The following is a 19,824-nucleotide window of genomic DNA, read 5'->3' as shown; positions in this document are numbered from 1 at the left end:
TTGGTCTCTGTCCCCTTCTGTCTTCTGAGTGCACCAGAAGAGCTCTGGGCACTGCCACTCTTTGTCTTTTCCTTGCTGTCCTGTTGGATTTCAGTATGCCTGTAGCCCTTCATATCCCTCTTGCTGGTTTGCTTCTCAGGCTTCCTGTGTGATGGCCCATGGCCAGAATAGCAGCAGTGCAAAATGGAGGCTCTTCAGTTTGGGCATTGTCCCCAGGTTTTCTGAGCAGGAGTTTTCTTTCTCTGAACAGGATAGCAAGGTACAGCAGTAGTACTGGATATGTTTCTGTAGTTCATTGCCTCATTCGTGTTTGGAGGGTTGTCTCTGCATTAACAAGTTTTAGGCTTGCTCTCCCCTTGTCAGGGAGAGAAGGTTGTGCAGCACCTGATGATGCTCATGAAGTCTTCCTACTCATCAGGCGTGGGTGAGTGTCTGGATGTTTCAGGTTATATTCTAAAGGGAGATTTTCCCCCTCACTCCCCTGTGGTCAGAATGAAAGTGAGCAATTCAGACTTGAGCGGTGGAAGGAGAACCAAAAAAAAATAAAATTATGTATCTGTTCTTTTCTGCTTGGGTGTTGGCTGGTTCTGCCAAGCTGGGCTCTTTGAGAGCCAGGGCAGCTGCTGTATTTTAATCACCGCCATGATCTCTGGGTCAGCTGGAGGTGTGGGCACGCACAAAGCAAGCAGGGGAGAGGGGTGGCTTTTTTTTCTTTTCCTTCCCATTTTCTGTCCCTGCAACAGAAGTTATTGGTGATTGACAGCTTCACAGTTTGAATGCTGCTGAGGTTTTGATACATGGAGTCAGTTGAAAGGGCTGGAAATGTCTCAGCCAAAAGTGTTAGAGGGGCAGCTCACCATTTGTCTTCAAAAGAAGCTCATCTTGGTTTCATGTGCTTGTGGCTTGGTGTCAAGGTGCTGTGATGCACGTGTCCAACAGACCCGCTCACTTTGGGTAAGCAAAATGGTGACTTTAGGGAACTGCGGGCAAAACTCTGTTTAAAGAAGAAAACTGAAATTTTGTGCCTAAGTAAAGGTCAGAAGTGCTGGGGCTGCTATTAGCTGACTCTGTCCTGAAGGAGATTATCAAAAAGGTGGTACTACAAGAAGTAGGACACACATCATTTATAATTTATCAGCATATAGGAAAACACATTTAATGTCCTGCTGTGCAATAGATGTATCCTCTACAGGAGCACCAAAGAGTGCATAGATTCTCTGCTTGTTTTTTAATTCATCCTTTTTCACCTACGTAAGAAAAGTCAGGTTGTCCTTTATCGCTTCCTTAATCAAGAGCTTTATTTTGCGTGCTCGAGTCTGCATGGTTAGAGGAGCGACTGACGCATGGTTTGATCCCGGGATCCTGCCTTGAGGATTACGTACTTGTCACCACAGTGCATTTAAAGGTGTACCACAAACTGCCTATTGCAAAGAAAAATAATAATGAAAATGGTGTTATTTCTGAAACAACAGCTACTGCTCTGCTACCCGCGGGAGTATGCTGGCGGGTTCAGAACTGGCAGAGAGGAGAGGAGGCTGTTCTGGACGCAGCAGCAGAAATGCTCTCTCACTGCTGCGTGTAGTTAATAGAAACAGACAGAGTTGCAGCATGAGTGCATTCAGGGGTCACAGCTGTGAAGGATGCCATGCTTCAACCTGATTTAGCAGTGGGAACCTTGGCAGGAAGTTGCCGTGTTTATGAGAAGCAGGGTAACCACAACTGCAGGCAAACCTGAAAGATTCCACTGTGGCTTTCATTATGAATAGCAGGCAAGAGTGTTGAAAACTGGCTGTAAAAAATCTGAATACCAGAGAGAGAGAGAGAGACGCTGTGTAAAGGAGACATAAATTCCACCGTGACGTCTCCAAGTAACAATAAAAATGCTGGTTCCATATGCCACAGTTGTTTGCAAGGTAGAGAATGATCAAAGATGGAGTAATTCCAAACCGCCAGATTTTTTTTTCTTCAAATATGGAATTGATGTTTGAGGGCACTGGAGGAAGAGAACAGGCAAGTGCCATTTTGGCTGCTTTCAGGACACACGGAGTAGATGTGCTCAGTGTAGTTGTCATTGTGCTTCATTGGGTTAAAGGGCTGCTCCTCCTTGTGGTTTGGTTTTGTTGCAGAAATCGAGTGTGTCTTTTTTTTTTTTTTTTTAAATGATAGCCTGCGATAGTCGAGCTCTGTTGAAATGATGTCTTAATCATCTGAATGCCATGTGAATGTGCTGCGTTCACAGTCCCACTTGGAATATAGCTGGGGACTAGGGAAGCTTTTACAGTCATTTTTGTTTTGTAAAATAAAGGGATGTATTTCTTTTGTCTTTAGTGATAGGAAGTGCTTGGAAGTTACAAACCTCAGTCAAGGTTGACCCTGTCCTGATGTGACGCGTATTTTCCACTGTGGGTAGGTTGTATTTATGCACAGAGCATCAGATGTGGAGTTCCTAGTCTCTGGCAGTGATGACAAATGAGTCATGCAAGCCAGGATTTTTGGCTGGTGTATTATTGTGAAACAAAGTGCCAGTCAGTCAGTTTTGCCTTCTTAACATAAATTATATGAAAATGGTTAAAATTGCCAGAGATAAATTAAGAACTTTCCTATTGCAAATCTGTTACTCTCAGTAATGAAGGCATGCATTTCACTTTTAACCTTTGTTATTTTACATGACAGCTTGTATTAATCACTACTGAAATAATAATTTTCTGGTGCATGACTGTGAGTGCCTAAAGGGTGCTGCACTTTCCTGGTACTAGGCTCAACCTTATCTGTTGTTTCCTCCACATAGAAGTGCAAGAACTGTTCTGTGTGAGCTGCTGTTGCTCCACAGCTCTGAGCTGGGCTTGCTGAGCCCACCGTGGAGCTGTGTACGTGGAGGGAGCCTGATACCATCCTCCCACCCGCAGTGGTGCTGCGGCTCATGGTGCTGTGCCAGGCTGCAGGGCCCTCCCAGGAGGGCAGAAGGGCAGTCTGGTCGTGCTGACCTTTGCTGACCTGCCTGAGCTCAGCTGATGAATTGCATAAGCGCCCTGTGTGAAATTGGTGGAGGAAGCACGGGGGTGGGGAGGAAACCCACTAAGTTGCTATATGCTATAAATTGGTTCTTGTTGCTTCTTGGCATCCTGCATCGTAGGGAAATTTGATGAAACTGAGCAGACAGTCAATTCTGAACTTTACTGATGGTTATCTTCTTCCTCAGAGGTCAGAAAAGTGCAGACTGGAGCTTGTTTCGGTCACCACAAGGATTGAATTACAGGCGTGCTGTGTGGGTTGGGCAGGTTATGAATCCCCAGCTGTGGATTCAGGAACAGAGAGCTCAGATCTGGCTGCTTTGCCCCTTGTTCTGTACCTGTGTAGCCAGATCAGTTCCTTGCAGATCTGACCTTACCTTGCACACACTGGAGGGCCAGGCATGCATCTTTTCTGTGTAATTGTAGCAGTTGCTCTTGTAATGTTCTCCCGTAGAGTTACGGAGGTGATACCTGTAGTCCCTTTCCTCTCACTACCTCTGGAGAACATATAGTTGTTTTATATGGCTCTGTGTGGCATATTGTGTAATAAATCTCTGGAGATCAATGAGCTTAAGAAACCCTTTTCCCTTCTGAAACCTTTGCTGTTGTGAATAAACAAATTACTTGAATTGCAATCTGTGTCATATCAGAAGACAGTTACTAGCAACACATTTTCCATGCAGGGCTTGGACTTTGGAATTTCTTTTTTAAATTAGAATCTGTTTGTTTTGCAGCACAGCAAAACGGCCCTTGCCCAACAATTTTGTGAACAGATCACTGAGACTTCTGTTCGTGTGCTAAGCAATGAGTCTTAACAGTTGGATTGGCATTTGTCTTTTGGGGAGTTTGCTAAACAGTTCCTACTTGCATTCATTAACTTGTGGATGTACCAGATAGATAGAATTGCCTGGAGTTCAGTTATGTATTGCTCTCTTCTCTCCTGTGATACAAATCTGAAGCTGGGAAACTTTAATATTACAGAGCAGTGCAAATAGGTAGTGGGCTGTGACATTATTCAATATATTAAAATAAATTAGTGTTATAACATTGGTGTGGAAGAAGTAAAGAGCGGAGTGCCATTTTGCATTGACGCCCACAACTCCTGAAAATCACAGGAATCTGTAGGTTTCTAGGTTATGTGCTTCTCAGCCTCAAAGGCAAGCTTTAAGAGAGTAACAGCACACATAAAGCCAAACCACTTTTAGTCACCTCAAGTTAGTTGCCCAGGTTCTGGGAACAGGAGCCATGTTCAGAAGTGCTGGCTGACAATTTGGGTTTGATTTTATTTTTGGGGTTTGCAAATGCCAGCTAGAGATGTGGTGCATGGAGGATCAGACACCTTTCCCCTCCATGCTTGCATTTCTGCCTGATTCTGTGGGACCTGGTTGAGCACTCAGTGTGAGTGGAGGCTGGGCTCGCCTTCTTGTTGCTGTGATGAAATTCAAGCAACTCTTCAGATTCTTTAGCAGGATTCCTTGTGATAGGACAAGAGGAAATAGTTTCAAATTAAAAAGGGAGATTTAGAGTGGGTGTGTAAGGAGAATTTTTCTATAGTAAGGGTAGCAAATCACTGGAACAGATTGCCCAGAGAAGTGGGGGATGCCCCATCCCTGGAGACACCCAACGTCAGGCTGGACAGGGCTCTGAGCAGTGTGATTTAGCTGTAGGTGTCCCTGCTCATTGCAGGGGGGTTGGACTAGGTGACCTTTAAAGATGAATTCTATGATTCTGTGAACTTCATTTGTGTGCAGAGACCTGATAGTATCGATGTAGATCAAAAGGGATATAAAAAGGAGAGATGGATGGCACGAGTGGATGTCAGGAGAGGAAGGGCGAAGGTGGGCCCACACATGCGTACCTCTGCACTGCCAGGTTCTTGCACCCTGCCCTATTTGCAGAGCCTCCAGCTGGAAGGAAGAGGTTTGCAGGCTATGTGTGTTGCTGATTCTGTGTTGGCAGATACTACCTAGCTCTCCAGAGCTACTTATTTTCATATTTACTACAGAATTGGAGAATGATTAATGTTGTAAGGGACCTCTGGGCCCATGTGGCCTAGCCCCTGCTCTGGCAGGGACACCCAGAGCAGGGTGCCCAGGCCCATCTCTAGGTGGTTTTTGAAGAGCTGCAAGAAGGAGACTTTACAACCTCTTTGGGCAGCTTGCAGCAGTGTCATGTCACCTGTGCAACACAGAAGTGCTGTCTGGTGTTCAGAGGGAACCTTCTATGCTCCAGTTTGTGCCCAGCATCTTTGTTCCTTGCACTGCAAACAACTGAAAATAGCCTGCCTTCATTCTCTTTGCACCATGCCTTCAAGTATTTATACACATAGAGTACTATGTTCAGATTTGGACGCCTCAGTACAAAAGGGACACTGAGGCGCTGGAGCAGGTCCAAAGAAGGGCAACAAGGCTTATGAAGGGCTTGGAGAATATGCCCTACGAGGAGAGACTGAAGGGACTGGGGCTGTTTAGTCTGAAAGTCTGTTTACCTGAAAGGTGATTGCAGTGAGAGTGGGGTTGGTCGCTTTGCACTGGTGACAGGTGACAGGATGAGGGGAAATGGCCTCAAGTTGTGTCACGGGAGGTTTAGGTTGGGTATTAGGAAACACTTCTTTACAGAAAGGGTTGTTAAGCACAGGAATAGGCTCCCCAGAGAGCTGGTTGAATCACCGTTCCTGGTGTTTAAAAACCGCTTAGTAGTGGTGGTCAGGGACGTGATTTAGTGGAGGCTTGTTAGGGTAGTATGGTTAGGTTGCAGTTGGACTTGATCTTTCAGGTCTTTTCCAACCTGAGCATTTCCGTGATTCTGTTGGACCCCCCTGAGCCTTTCTGTAGGCTGAAGAGGAATTCAGTTCTGGACGTGGTTACCTTTTTCCTTCCCTATGTGCTCCAAAATAAGTAAAAAGTTGTAAACACTTTTGAAAGCAGAAACACTGCTTTCCAGGGACAGCTCGAGAATGGAGGTGGCAGGAACTTCTTTCTGAAAATGTCTGCAGGAGAGTTAGTGGCAATTCTTGGACTCTGCAGTTAAGGCTGCCTAATTTAGCACCCTGTCATGAATCAGATTTCACGCTTTGCCTTTTTTTGAAGAAAAGAGGTTAAATATTGCTCAGTGATCACAAATGTTTCTTGTCTGGGTGCCTGAATCTGTAGTAGAATAGCTAATTAACAGTTGTATTATTCCTAAGTTGCATAAATGAGCAACTTTAGATGGTGATGCTTTCTAATACCAAATATGTTGCAGTTGTGTTGTCCTATTAGGTACTGTTTCCCATTTGCACATGCCATTGCAGCAAGAGAATTCTGCAAATGTTATTAGTTCACAAATCCCAAAAAATGGGAATTTCTTATTGTTACAGGAATGGAAAGAATATGGGAGGTGAGCAGAGCATTTAATGTATGATACATGAAAAATACTTCAAAGCAGTGAGCTACATTTCCTCATATTCAAGCTGTGATTTCTGTAAGCTACTAATTAAAAACTAGAGGAGACTGCTGTTATGGTGAGAGATCACTGAAATGAAAAGAGCAGGTTGAGGATGCTATACCTGACTACCTTTAGAAAAGGTGCACACTCTCCCCAAGTGTGTTCCTTTTCAGTTTTCTGAAAGGCTAAGTCAAGATGTGTATGGTGTATCTTAGTTTTCATCAATAAGAGGATTCTGCTTTCTTCCCCCTCCTTTTTTATTTTCTTGATCTGTTGCTACAGACCATCTCCTTTCTTAATGATACTGAGGCTTTTCTAGATCGTGCTGCTCCACCACTCCTCCCTGAGGTCATTCTCAACTCATCCGTGTTCTCATGACTAAGGATAGACAAATGTGCAGATGCGTGTGGGGGACAAAAAAAAAGAATGAAATGACCTCAAATCCCTCAAATGCTGCAGTGCACATGTGGATTTTCCCAGGAAGAATTTGAGAGAAAGTAAGCTCTAGATGACAGATGTAAGTTATGTTTTTCACATTTTTTTAGAAGATGCTCAGAAACTGAGGAGAAAAGGACCTGAATTAATTCAATTTGTTTAAATATCCTTGTGCTTTTAACATTCTGCTTTCCTTATGGTTGGCAGACTTTGAGAGTATTTTAGAACTGTGTGGTCTTTTTTCTTGCCTTGGGCAAAAAGTTTTAAATAAAGAAATAATTCACATAACCTTCGTTGGGACTCGCATATTTTTTCTTCTCTAGGAACACGAACTCACATGCAGAAGGTACCAGACTGCTGTAAGGGAAGCCTCCCTTTTAATATGTTAGGTCTCTGCAGTTGTGAAACTCCTAATATTTACCTAAAATTTCTCCGGACGAGGGTTTGATTTCTTAATGCCAAACTATTTCCTGAAGTCAGGTGTTACCTCTTGATAAAGACAGTGGCGTTTGTTTTTTGGAGCAGCTCACTTTTCAGCTGCAAGAAGTCTGAAGCCATATTTTTTGATAGAGGACAGCACCCTGGAAGACTTGTGGTGTGTTTTTCGTTCTCTAGGAAGTCACTGAATCATTCTTCTGCACCTCGCTGTCTGCTTTAGACATTTGAAATGTTAATGCTCTGGAAATGACTACTTTGGGAATTAATTAGGTTTGGAGGTTCTCGCATGAAGATGATATGATGCAGACTTTTTATAGGTTTCAATGGTGGTAAATGCTTCATATTTGTAAAACTGTATTAGCAATGAAGGGTTCTATCCAGAAGAGAAGGATTTTCCATTTTTAAGATTAAAAACTATCTTGTAAGAGCTAGCCTACATCCTGGTCTTGGTATATTTTATGTTTTGACTTTCAGAATTAAACATATGTAAGTTGTGTAAGTTTCTGTTTTCATTCTTGGCTGTTATTAGGGGATGCTGTGCAACTTCAGGACAGGGAGATGATAGGTAAGAGCTGCTCAGCCAGCAGAGAACCAGAAGTCTGTTTTTAAAGCTTCTGGCCTTTTATAAATAATTTTGCTCATAACATTCCAAGTACTGTGTTCTGTTCCGCACGTTTGACAAAATACAATGCACTAAAGCAAAGAACATCTCCAGAATCATTTTGCAGGTATGTTTTTCTGCAGTTTCAGTCTCAGTAATAATAAAAAAACTTGCAGTTGATAGTAAAATTTTTGAGAGAGTTTCTGTATATTGCTTCGTATAAGGTTCATGGGCACCTTATATGAGGAGGAGGTGAATGTAAAATAAAGACATTAAAAGGAATTGAGGAATAAAAGGAGTATGGGTTTTTATCCTTTTAAGTAAGGCTATGTAATCAGTAAGTCTATAGCAAGCCAGTATATTTCAGTGCTGTAGCTGTGAAGTAAATACTAGCATTTAATCATTAATCTTGCAAGGGCAGCATGCCTCATGCCCCAGCTCCTGCAGCTGATGAGGGCTGTGTGTAGATGTCACACTGTTGTGTGGGGGCCGTGGTTTCCAGAGGGAAGGGGTCCCAAATAGTGGGTTTGATGAGTGTGGGAGACTGAAAGTTTCAGGAATGGGAGACTTAGAAAAAGCAGTGGTGGGGGAGAGGAGAGTGAGCAGCTCATGCCTTGGTGAATGGCTGCCTACCTGCTGCTACCTCACCCAAGCTGTTTCTTCCCCTGCAGCACCTCATAGCACCTCAATGGTGCTATGATCTAGCTATGTTAACTTCCATGTGTAAAAGATGATGCTTATCTACAGTTCTCTGAATGGAACTTCAGTAGGCAAGCCATGACTGATCATATGTGAACAAACCAAAGCAAGCATAAGGTTTTCAACAACAGGAAAACTGTCCTTGGTGGTACGTGTTTGTTACACTTGGATGTTAACTCTGACAGCGCATGACAAGAGACATGAATTTAGCAATGGGTCAGTCAACCTGAAGCACTGACTGAAACAGTCTCTCCTGTTTGCTGGTGTCCAGAAGGTGGAAATCTGCAGCCGAATGGCTTCAGGTATGCTGCCTCATCAGAGGGACAGAAACATGCATGCCTAATACCTGATGTATGGTTTGTTTAGCTACCTATTTTAGGGTGAGAGAAATTGGCTCTGGAAGCCTTTCTTCCCTTGGGCAGTAGGGAAGGCCTTAGGTGATGGGCTCAGGTGTACAGCTGCCCAAATTGTCATAGAATCATATCATAGAATTATAGAATGGCCAAGGTTGAAGACAATCATCGTGATCATCTAGTTTCAACCCCCTGCTATGTGCAGGGTCACCAACCAGCAGACCAGGCTGCCAGAGCCACATCCAGCCTGGCCTTGAATGCCTCCAGGGATGGGGCATCCACAACCTCCTTGGGCAACCTGTTCCAGTGTGTCACCAACCTCTGTGTGAAAAACTTCCTCCTAATACCTAACCTAAATCTCCCCTGTCTTAGTTAAAAACCATCCCCCGTGTCCTATCACTATCCACCCTTGTAAACAGCCGTTCCCCCTCCTGTTTATACTCTCCCTTTAAGTACTGGATGGCCACAATGAGGTCTCCCTGGAGCCTTCTCTTTTCAAGCTATAAGGGGACTAGTCAGCTGCCTGCATCTGATCAGAGAATGTGTGTCAGGTTCACTTCTGTTCCCAGGACATGTACTATTTCCCAGTGACAGAGCCACCCTACTCTTTGGCTTCAGTACTTCAGCCTTTTTCATGATTTTGTAATTTTGTGTAAAGACATTTAAAAAGTTCTGCTTACTTGGAAAATTGGATAAGGTTGTTCAGAGAAGCAGCAGGAGTCAAGAGGAGTAAAGGGAATGGTAAAATATCCAACAAATACTGATCTAGTGTTATTAGCAAGTCATATTTCTAACGTTGGGCAGTGTGAGTTTATTTTAAATGAGATTTGAAGCAGTCACAGAATCTGCAGCCCACCAGATTTAGATTCACCTCACCTAACTTTGACACCAATGTGCTGGAGGCTATTTCGACATAAGAAAGTAATTTGGAGCAGCAGGAGCTGATCAGTAGATGAAAATCATGAAACCAGTCATTACTGTGGGCTTCCGTGACCCCGCTGGGGGTTGAAGCGTGCTTGGTGTGCTGCTGCAGACGGGCTTCTTGTTCAGCCTCCTCCAAAGGCAACCTGGTGTGTGTGCATCTCAGCTCTGCTGGGAAGAGGGGTGTGCTGGCACTTCTCCAGCGGCGGCCTTATTGCTGTGGGTTTTCTCCAGAGAGGGGCACGTGGTCTGTCTCTTAGCTGTGGAGAGCAAGAGGAGCAGCATCTCTAGGCACGTGCAGGGATGGTTCTGCTCTCCTGTCTCTCTTCAGAGAATATTCCAAGTTGGAAGGGACCCATAGAGATCATCAAGCTTAATTTCTCATTCCACACAGGACCATCCTGTTTGACTGCATTTAAAACTTAGGGCCACCGAGCTCTTAATTAAGGCACTTCGGCATTTAAAGCTGGTGTGGAGCAAAGCTCAATCCAGCTGCTTGAAGAGTGCTAGAAAATTGCTCTAATTGCCATAGTCACAGCCTGTCAGACCCATCTTGCCCATCTACGCCCACTGCACTGTCTGCTCTGATTTCTTCAGAGGTGTGCTGTGCAGGCATACCTTCCACTGTGCCTGCCTGTTCATAGAATCATAGAATCATTGAATCACAGAATGGCCTGGGTTGAAAAATGCCACAATGATCATCTAGTTTTGACCTCCCTGCTATGTGCAGGATCACCAACCACTAGACTAGGCTGCCCAGAGCCAGTCCAGCCTGCTTCCAATGGTTCAGTATGTTGTCTGGCTGCACTTGCCCTCAGTGCAGGATCCAGCTCAGCAAAAGGTGGATTATCGGTAAGCTCTTCTTTGATGTTGCCCTGAAGGAGCAGACTGAACTGGATGCAGAGACCTTACAGAATGAAGTGGACAAGGTGAAGGCTCAGCTGTCTATGAAAGGGAAGAAAAAATGGGAATACCAGGCCATCGTGGATAGGCTGTGGGATGCTCTGGACATTTGCAGTACAATAGAGTTGGTTTAGATGGTGCTGGGAGAGGCAGAGAGATGCTGTGTTCCTCTCTCAGGAAACAGGTGAAACTCCTGGAGAAGTAGCAGGAGGATAACAGAAGATCAGAATAAGAGGCCTGCCACCAGCAAAGCAATCTGAGAACCATGGAGTGGATTGAATTGTTGTTTCAGAGACAGTAGACTGAAGTGGAGGAGATGTTCAGAGAGATGGGAGATGGGCAGGCAGCAGTAAAGCAGCTTGCTATCTACTGTGTCTCATCAAGGAAGGAATATGTGAACTTGAAGGAGACTTGGAAGATGTCTGGTGAGATGGCAGAGAACCAGAAGGAGTTATACTCTGTCAACAGTAAGCTGCAGAAAACAGTTTCAGAGTTGGATAAGACAAAGGAGGAGTTAAAAAGCACGCAGAAGAATCTGAAAAATGCAGACATGGGAGACCCCAAGTTTGAGGAAGGTAGACATCTATAACCACAGACACTCAGATGACTCATCTTTTGCAATTCCATAAGAGTGGGTCTTTCAGCATCCAGAGCTCCGTTACTAAGCCCACAGCAATGAGATTGATCTAGATAATGTTTCTGATGTGGATACCCCTGCAAATCAGCCCTGCAGGTCTCCTTTAAGCCTTGCAAAAAATGGCAGAAGCTGGATTAAAAAGCAGCTTCCAGTGGTGAAATCTGCTAAAGAAGGCTTTAAGGGAAACAGTGGAGAACTGGGAACATAATCTGGAGGGTGAGACTTTTAACAGATTCCTGCCAGCATTCATCAGGAATTCAGGATCCAACAATTGTAAATTGGGTAGCTTGCAGAAACGTGGGCAAGGTGAGGTTGGGGTGCGATGGCTTGGGAGGTAGAACCTACAGACCCTTCAGAGCTCTGTCTCTTAGCTGTGAATAGCAAGAGGAACATCTCTAGGCCAGCATCCATTGCTCCCTCTGAACTGTCCTCCACCAGCAGCTGGGCCAGGCTAAATGCTTTGCTGCAGTGAGGTCCCATGCCCCCAGAAACAGCAAGATTGAATGTACTTCCCAATGCCTACCCAAGCAAAAGTCCTGGCCTTTCAGCAAGCCAGTAGCAGACCAGTCCTCTACCTAGTGCACTGACTGGTTCATCCCTCGTTTCAGCCCTCTTCTTTCCCATTTCCTCGCAGAATAAACAGGGTGTTCTTATCTGCTCGTATGCTTGGAGCTCTGCAGTTGTTGCTGTTCTTGGGCTCTGCAGGTGGAACCGCGCCTCTGGGACACAGTCGCGAGCTGGAGCTGCCGGAAAGAATCCGGTGTCTGTCTGCAGCTGGAGCAGCAGCTGGGAGCACAAGCGGGGAGAGAAGGGACCTGGAGCAGTGCTGTAAATAGTGCAAATGTCCCTGCATCGTGCGCAGGGCATGGCTGCTCCCAGCAGTGATGCTGCAGCACAGCTGTGCCTGCTGGCATGCCACTCATTGTCCCTCTGAGCTCTGGGGCACCTGTGCCAAGCCAGGGTGCCTCACTGTGCCTTGGGTAGGGACATGGCTCCATGTATCTAGCACTGGGATCATGGATCAGGGAGGAGGGTGTTGGTGAGCCCTGTCCCATGTGGAAGCAGGGAGGTTGCTGTGCTGATGACCTTTCTTTCTGGTCTGCATGATGTGACTTCTTTGTATGAATTTCTGTTTTTTGATGTAACTGTAAGTATTTTTTGTTGTTGTTCTTTTGTGCATTAGTAAAAATAAATAAATAAATATTCTTTGTTACAAGAAAGACATTGAGACCCTGGAGTATGTCCAGAGAAGGGGGCAGTGAAGCTGGTTAGGGTCTGAAGTACAAGTCCAATTGAGAATGGCTGAGGGAACTGAGATTGTTTGGAGTGGAGAAGAGGATGCTCAGGGGGCCATTATCAGTCTCCCTGGAAAGGAGGTTGTAGTGAGTCACTCTCTTCTGTCAGCTAACAGCAATAGATTAAGAGTGAATGGCCTTACACTGTATCACAGGACATTCAGGTTGGATGTTAGGAAATACTTCTCAGAATGAGCAGCGATGTGTTGGAATTGGCTGCCCAGGGAGGTGGTGGAGTCACAGTCCCTGGAGGTGTTCAGGAAGAGTGTGGATGTGGCACTGAAGGACATGGTCTAGTGCAGTCACAGGCATGGGTTGTGGATGGACTAGATGATCCTACTGGTCTTTCTGACCTTAATGATTTTGTGAATTTGTGGTCCTGTGTTGTAGCTCTCTGTTCTCAGTAATAGCTGCAATTTAAGATTTGTTGAACATTTACTTCTAGAACCCAAATTCACGAAAAAAGTGCTCCTTCCACTTCTCAGGAAGGGTAGAGGTCTTATTTTATTTACTTTACACTGCACTGGGTTTGTTTTTTTTCTATATCTGGCATTCTTATTTGGCCTGAATATTACCCTATGAACAGATGAATGATTCATTGTTGTGCCCAGAGGAAGATGCTTTTTTTTTTTTTTTTTCCTATGAATAACGTTACAGAAGTTGCCTTTTCTTTTTCTTCTTTTCCCCTTGGGAATTGCTGCTGCTTAGAAAATCCACCAAATGGAATGCGGTTATGTAAGAGATGAATCTAGCCTTGCTGCATGCTTGCTGCATCTCACTGGAGGAGTCTCAGCATGATGTGCAATGCAGGTGATTTCCAATTAGAGTGTACCCATATATGGAGGACTGTCACTTGAGCCCCCCTCTGATGGACAGTGTCTGTGTCCTGTGTTGAGTGCGTGTGTCAGTGCTGCAGTATCACCTAATTTCCTACTTCAGAAATGTAGAATATCCTGAGTTGGAAGGGACTCATGAGGATCACAGAATCCAACTCCTGGCTCCAGACAGAACCACCCCAAAATCAGACCATATGATTGAGAGCATTTCTCGAGCACTTCTTGAACTCCGTGATCTCAGTGCCATGACCACTGCCTTGAGGAGCCTGATTCAGGGCTCGACCACCCTCTGGTGAAAAAGCTTTTCCTGACACCCAGCCTCTCTTCCCATGACCTGCAAGCAGGATGTGTGAATCTTATTGTGAATCTTGGACTGACAGTTCTATAAGTTGTGTGTCTGTTGTTTGTGTCATAGTCAGTCAATCCCCTTTCTTTCTCTAGTCTGATAAATGGGTCAGAGAACTATGTAATGAGAGTGTGTTTACAGTGCTCTCTATGGATGTTATTGATGCCTCTGGACGAAAGGGACAAGGAAAGATGACAGTAGGCTGTCATGAAGGGCTTAATTTGAATTAAATCAAACCCAGAATAGTTAATGCTGTGAAGATCTTGGAATAGGAGTGTATTTCAGATTTACAAGGCACAAGTTAGCATAATGGCTAACTGCCTTAAGTGGCCTGTTGTATGCAAGAGAATATTTTTTGCATGCGGAATCACACAGAATCACAGAATGGCCTGGATTGGAAGGAACCACAAGGATCATGAATCTCCAACTCACCTGTCACAGGCAGGGCCACCAACCTCCCCACTTAATACTAGACCAGGCTGCCCAGGGCCTCTTCCAACCTGGCCTTGAACACCTCTAGGGATGGAGCATCCACAGCCTCTCTGGGCAGCCTGTTCCAGCAGCTCACCACTCCTACCACTCGCGTAGTAAAGAATCTCCCCCTGATGTCTAATCTAAATCTTCCCTCCCTCAACTTAAAACCATTTCTCCTTGTCCTGCCATTATCTACCCTTGTGAAGAGTTGACTCCCTTCCTGTTTGCAGGCTCTCTTTAGGTACTGAAAGGCTGCAGTGAGGTCACCCCGCAGCTGAACAAGCCCAGCTCCCTCAGCCTGTCTTCAATGCTGCATCGAGTTCTGAAATTTAACTAATACATTTAATGACTATTTCCAATATAGACGGGTGATACTTCATTGTGTTGGTTCTTCATTTCCCTGTGACTGTTTTCTGGTGTGCAAGAGATCGATTGCCAAAGTGGATTAATGCCTTCCACATCTGCACTTCATAGTTCAGATCAAAAGCAAAGCAAGCCATACGTGTTTTGAGTGGCCATGTGCGCACATCATAAATACTGCTGCACAATCTGGCCTGCTTAGAGAATTAAGAGCTCCTATTTTGCGGGAGAGATTCAGTGCTAAAATATTAGTATTTCATAAGCACCGCAGATTTACCCTCAATTACATTTTTTCAGATTAATCCCCAAATCATTCTCTGAGGAAAATTTTTCAGTCAGACCTCAGCTTTTTGCTGCTTTTAAAAAGATGCTCTGTGTTAAACTTTGCCAGTTTTATAGCCGCTGGGTTTTAAGGAGTGGAGTTGGCTGGCAGTTTTCCAGCCAGCCCAGCTGCCTTGGTAAGAGCTGTGTAGGTCTGCAAAGTGTGGTGTGGGCTCCTTTGTTAAATCCATTACTCTCGTACTGAGAGGGTGAGAGAAACAGGTATTAACTGTGGTGAGGGCTTCATTATTTGAGAGCTTTCTGCCTTTTCATCTTGACCTTCCAAAATTATCTCTTCTGCTGGGGTACCTCAGGGCTTTTTTTCCCTCTAAAATTCCTCACGGCTTTCAGGTGTTAGCGAGCCTGGAGGTTTCACTCTCCTTTTTTCAAGGGAGCTGTTGGGGGGGCATGAGTCTGTGTGGCCTCAGCCATGAAGTTGGTGCTGCTTTGTGGAGAATACATAAAAGTCTATAAAAGGGTCCTTCTCTGAGGGTTCTCTGAGCATCTTCAGGGGATGCAAGCACAGCTGCCTCACCTTTTGGTCATAGCATGGGAAGGATACTATTTCCAGGCCCTTATAAAAAGACCAGTGAGTGTGGGACAATGGCTCCCAGGTGTTTATTTTACACGGCTTACTTAGAGGTATGGATGAACAAATATAAAGATTAATGCAAGCAGCGAGCTGCAGGTTGTGAACACTACAGCAAACACAGGCAAGAAAAAATCAATTTTTCACAAATGAAAAAGGAGAAAAAAATCAATAGGGAAAGGGCTGTTATTTTCAATTTAAAACCAGAGGAGCTGAGGTTTGATCTCTGAGTTCATGCTTTCCTGTTCTCATTCACATGTTCCACAGCTCTGTTATTGGAGAACTCCAGACTGAGCGGTAGAGAGATCATTAAATATAAATGGCTAAAAGAGTGTGAAATGCTCCCCATCCTTATTTATTTACTCGTCTTGTCTGCTGGCAGATATTTATACATCTTTAGTTAACTCCTGCAGATGTTAGTTCTCAATACAGGAATATTTGTGTGCACCGAGCTTTCTCTCTGAAGTCCACCAGCCTTTTTCTGGTACGTGTTTTGACAATATTTAAAGCGCAGGACTCAGGCTGTCGTTACTGATCTGTGTTTGTTTCTTTTCAACAGACTGTGATTCCATCTGGCTACCTGATGGTGAGAGTGCCCCACAAAAACATTACCAATATTTTAAGTGGAAGTGCAGAATTTGTCTTTGCAGTGCTGTCTGCATGGGGTCTGGTCCAATACACTGTGAGGGGACCCAAGCGGGATGCTGAGGACCATCTCATCTCCTGTGGATGCAGTGTGCCAGAATGCCACGGCAGGGTGCCAGGTTCTTATGTTTAAAAGAGAAACCAAAACAGTACTTTTTGGGCAATATCTGTAGATTACATGTGTCCAAACACATCTGCACCAGTATTAACTGTGTGAGAACTGGGCTGCCCTGCAAATCTGATTATCCAAAGACACAGCCTGATAAGTAGTAGGCAAAACCGTGTGTTGGTGCAGAGCCTTTTCTTATTAAAGGCCCATCATGAAAGTGGAGGGCTTGTTTGCAAGCAGGCACTTGATAGGTCTTGGCTCAAAAGAGCAAGTGAAAATAGTCATTAGGAAGGTACTGCCAAGTTCATGTAGGATCTGCAAAACAAAAAAATCTTTATCATTGTTTAATCTCTAGTAATTATTTTTGTAGTGTTTTTTTTTTTTAATCTTAATTGGATTTGCTTATCTCTGGTATATGACTTCTGCTGTGGCATAGCAAAGGAGTGCAGGGAAATGCACCTGCCATAGCTTAGAGGTTCTGCAAAGGTCAGTGGGAGAAATAAAGAGTCCAGTCTGATGTAATGGTTTCACCCTGACAACTCCACCACTCTCATTCCCCCTCCTCAGAGGAAGAGGGGGGGAAAATATGGAAATGGGCTCATGGGTTGAGATGAGGACAGGGGGAGGTCACTCACCTCATACCATCCCAGGCAAAATAGACTCACTGTAGAGAGATCAATGCAATTTACTGCCTATTGCTAACAGACTAGAGCGGTGAGAAGAAAAAGCGAACTATGAATACCTTACGTCCATCCACCCCATTCTGCCGCCTTCTTCTGGTGCCCAAGGGAGCTGGGGCTGTGGTCAGTCCATAATGCTTTGCTGCTATTCCTATTCCACATGAGATGCTGTCCTTCCCAAACTGATCCTGCTTGGTCTTCCCACAGGCTTCAGCTCTCTAAGCACCGCTCTAACACGGCTCTGTACCGTAGGGCCCACCCCTCAGGCACTGCTCCACACAGGTCCCCACAGGCACAGCTCCCCCAGCCTTCCTGCCCCACAGCAGGCTGCTCTCCTCGGGCTGCAGCTCTGGCCTGGGGCTGCTCCTGAAAGGGGTATACATGGGCTATGCCTCTTTCAGGATTCATCCTCTGCTGCTCTGTAGGCTCCTCCATGGCTGCAGGTGGAGATCTGCTTCATGTACTGCCCATGGACTGCAGGGGGACAGCCTGCTCCTCCATGGGCATCTCCTGCACTGTGGGGAACCTCTCCTCTGTGCTTAGAGCACCTTCTGCCCTCCTTCTGAACTAACCTGAGTGATTGCAGGGCTGTTCTTTCTCATTTCTCATGCCTCCATCCCAGCTGCTGCTGTGCAGTAGTTTTTGAAAATGCATCTCAAGCTAATTGGTAAAGACTTTTGAACTGAAACAGTAGCAGATATATGCATATAAACTGCAAGCCCATCAACATATGAGACTGTGTTCCTGTGTTAACCAGACTGTGCAGCTAGGCAAGAGTACTGTGTGTTTCACCATGCATCCTTGTCCATCCTCTACCCTAAAAAGCTGCTACCCAAACCTCACCCGGTGGTAGTTTACTACTTGCTTGCATTTGTTGTGTACTTGAATCCATTCTTTCTCCCTAAATGACATCTGTTGGAACACTGGGTCTCTTGGGAGGATGAGCACTGGCCAGGGGCTATGGGTAGCATCATCATCAGTGGTTGCAGTGGTGGTGGGAGATGATGTGCTCAAACCCTCAGTTGCCTGTGTGCAGTGTTATTGCGTGGAGAAGTGTCAAAAAAAGACAATTTGATCTCTTGTATTTCTGTTCCTTCCTCTGCAGTTTCTGAGGCTGTGCAAGTTTTCTGTCATCGCAGCTTTCTGATGTGGTATGAAATTAAGCTGGCTCTTCTAATGAAAAGACATTTGTAGCAGAAATAATCCTTTCCATGAGGTTTGAGGAATGGTTGCTTTATTATTTTAAAACTTTTTTCTTTTTTTTTGCCAAGACTGCGGGAAGGCATGGGAGATGAACAAAAAAAGACAGAATTCTTTGCAGATATACAGAAGCTGAAGTGTTAAGGGATTCTTTCATTATATACGTGTACGCGTCTGGTTGAGAAAGCAGCCAAAGAGACTGACAGTCTCTGGGACGTTCAGTAGTTGAAGATCAGAAAAAAACAGTAGTGTGCCAGACAACCTCATGTAGAACGTCTTTCCTGCTGAAGACGAGGTAAATAGTATTAGCTGCTCTGTTCAGTCTTGCTATAGAGTGTGTGAACAGGGTTTGAAAATCAAAGGGCACAGCAGCTCAAACTTACCATGTTTCTCATTTCAGCTTTTTAATAAAATGCACAGTAATGCTGTGATTCTGCTGCAGAATGGAGCTTGGTTGGTCTCGTAAAGGACTCAGTCATGGTTTGCTGAGGTTGTCAGCGGCAGCCAGGTACCCTTGTGGCACTGTGGCTGTTGAAAGGTGTTCTGGAGTAGAAAAACAGAAACAACCCTTGGCTTTAAAAGGAGTCCCCTGGCTTTAACTGGCTGCAGTCCGGTCGGGATTGGAGAAAGCAGGACGATGCGTAGGATGATATGACACGCTCCTGCTGTGGAGTCATAGTCCAAGTCTACTTCCTCAGAGGCTGCAATAGTGGCCACACATTTGAAAATGCTTTCAAGAAACTGTTCTTCAAGTAAAGCCCGAGTGGTTCCTGTGCTCATGCTGAGCTTGAGCAGAGGTGCACTAAACATTATTTCCTCTGTCTTTCTGTTGATTTACTAAAATTTAGAATAATCAGAAATATGAATGTAGTGAAAATACTACTAATAACTATATTATCTTATTAGTATCCTCATAATCATAGGACATTGGCCAGATTTATATAATATATATTAAAAATGAAGAAGCCACAAGTTTTACAGATGAGTAGTGTAGAAGTTGCATCTTTGTGAATTTTTCCATCCTCTCATTTCTCTGAATGCTTTTTTTCTTCCTCTCTCCACATTTGACTCATCTTTATACCAGTGTCTTGTTCACGTTTGTCTGATGTTTTCTGTTCATCATCCTCTCACCTTTTTGTGTTTCTTTCCATTCTAGTCTCTTGCTAATGAGGATACATACGAAAGATGCTCTTGTAATTTTAAAACATGTAAAATCAGTAGATATATTTTGTTTCATTGACTTCACTTCCTGAGAGTGGCCAACTCAGCTAGCAGATTCAGTGGTTTCTGTGAAGAACAGAACAAAAAAAGCAACACAACAAAACAACCAACCACCACCAAAAGAAAGATGTTCTTTCCTATGACCTTCTGAAGCTTCTTGAGGTACTTTGAATTTTCATACTGAAAGAGCTGTACAAGTTTACTCTGTTTCTTCTGAATTTCCTCTCTCCATCACAGAATCACAGAATCACAGAATTGTAGGGGTTGGAAGGGACCTCCTGAGATCATCGAGTCCAACCCCCCTGCCAAAGCAGGTTCCCTACA

General features: G+C 44.6%; 1 protein-coding gene and 1 pseudogene across 2 annotated transcripts in view; both read left to right on the top strand.

Annotated features, from left to right (window-relative positions):
* KLF12 (Kruppel like factor 12) overlaps positions 1 to 19,824 on the top strand; it is a 264,971-nt gene that overhangs the window by 34,183 nt on the left and 210,964 nt on the right. The gene's annotated exons all lie outside the window — the stretch shown is intronic.
* LOC122177249 lies at positions 10,676 to 11,896 on the top strand (annotated as a pseudogene).

This window comes from Lagopus leucura, unplaced genomic scaffold, assembly GCF_019238085.1.
Source record: "Lagopus leucura isolate 7727_CA_CO unplaced genomic scaffold, USGS_WTPT01 Super-Scaffold_100001, whole genome shotgun sequence".
NCBI classification, from domain to species: Eukaryota; Metazoa; Chordata; class Aves; order Galliformes; family Phasianidae; genus Lagopus; species Lagopus leucura.
The sequence above is the reverse complement of the archived record's forward strand: the minus strand, read 5'-3'. Positions and strand labels throughout refer to the sequence as shown.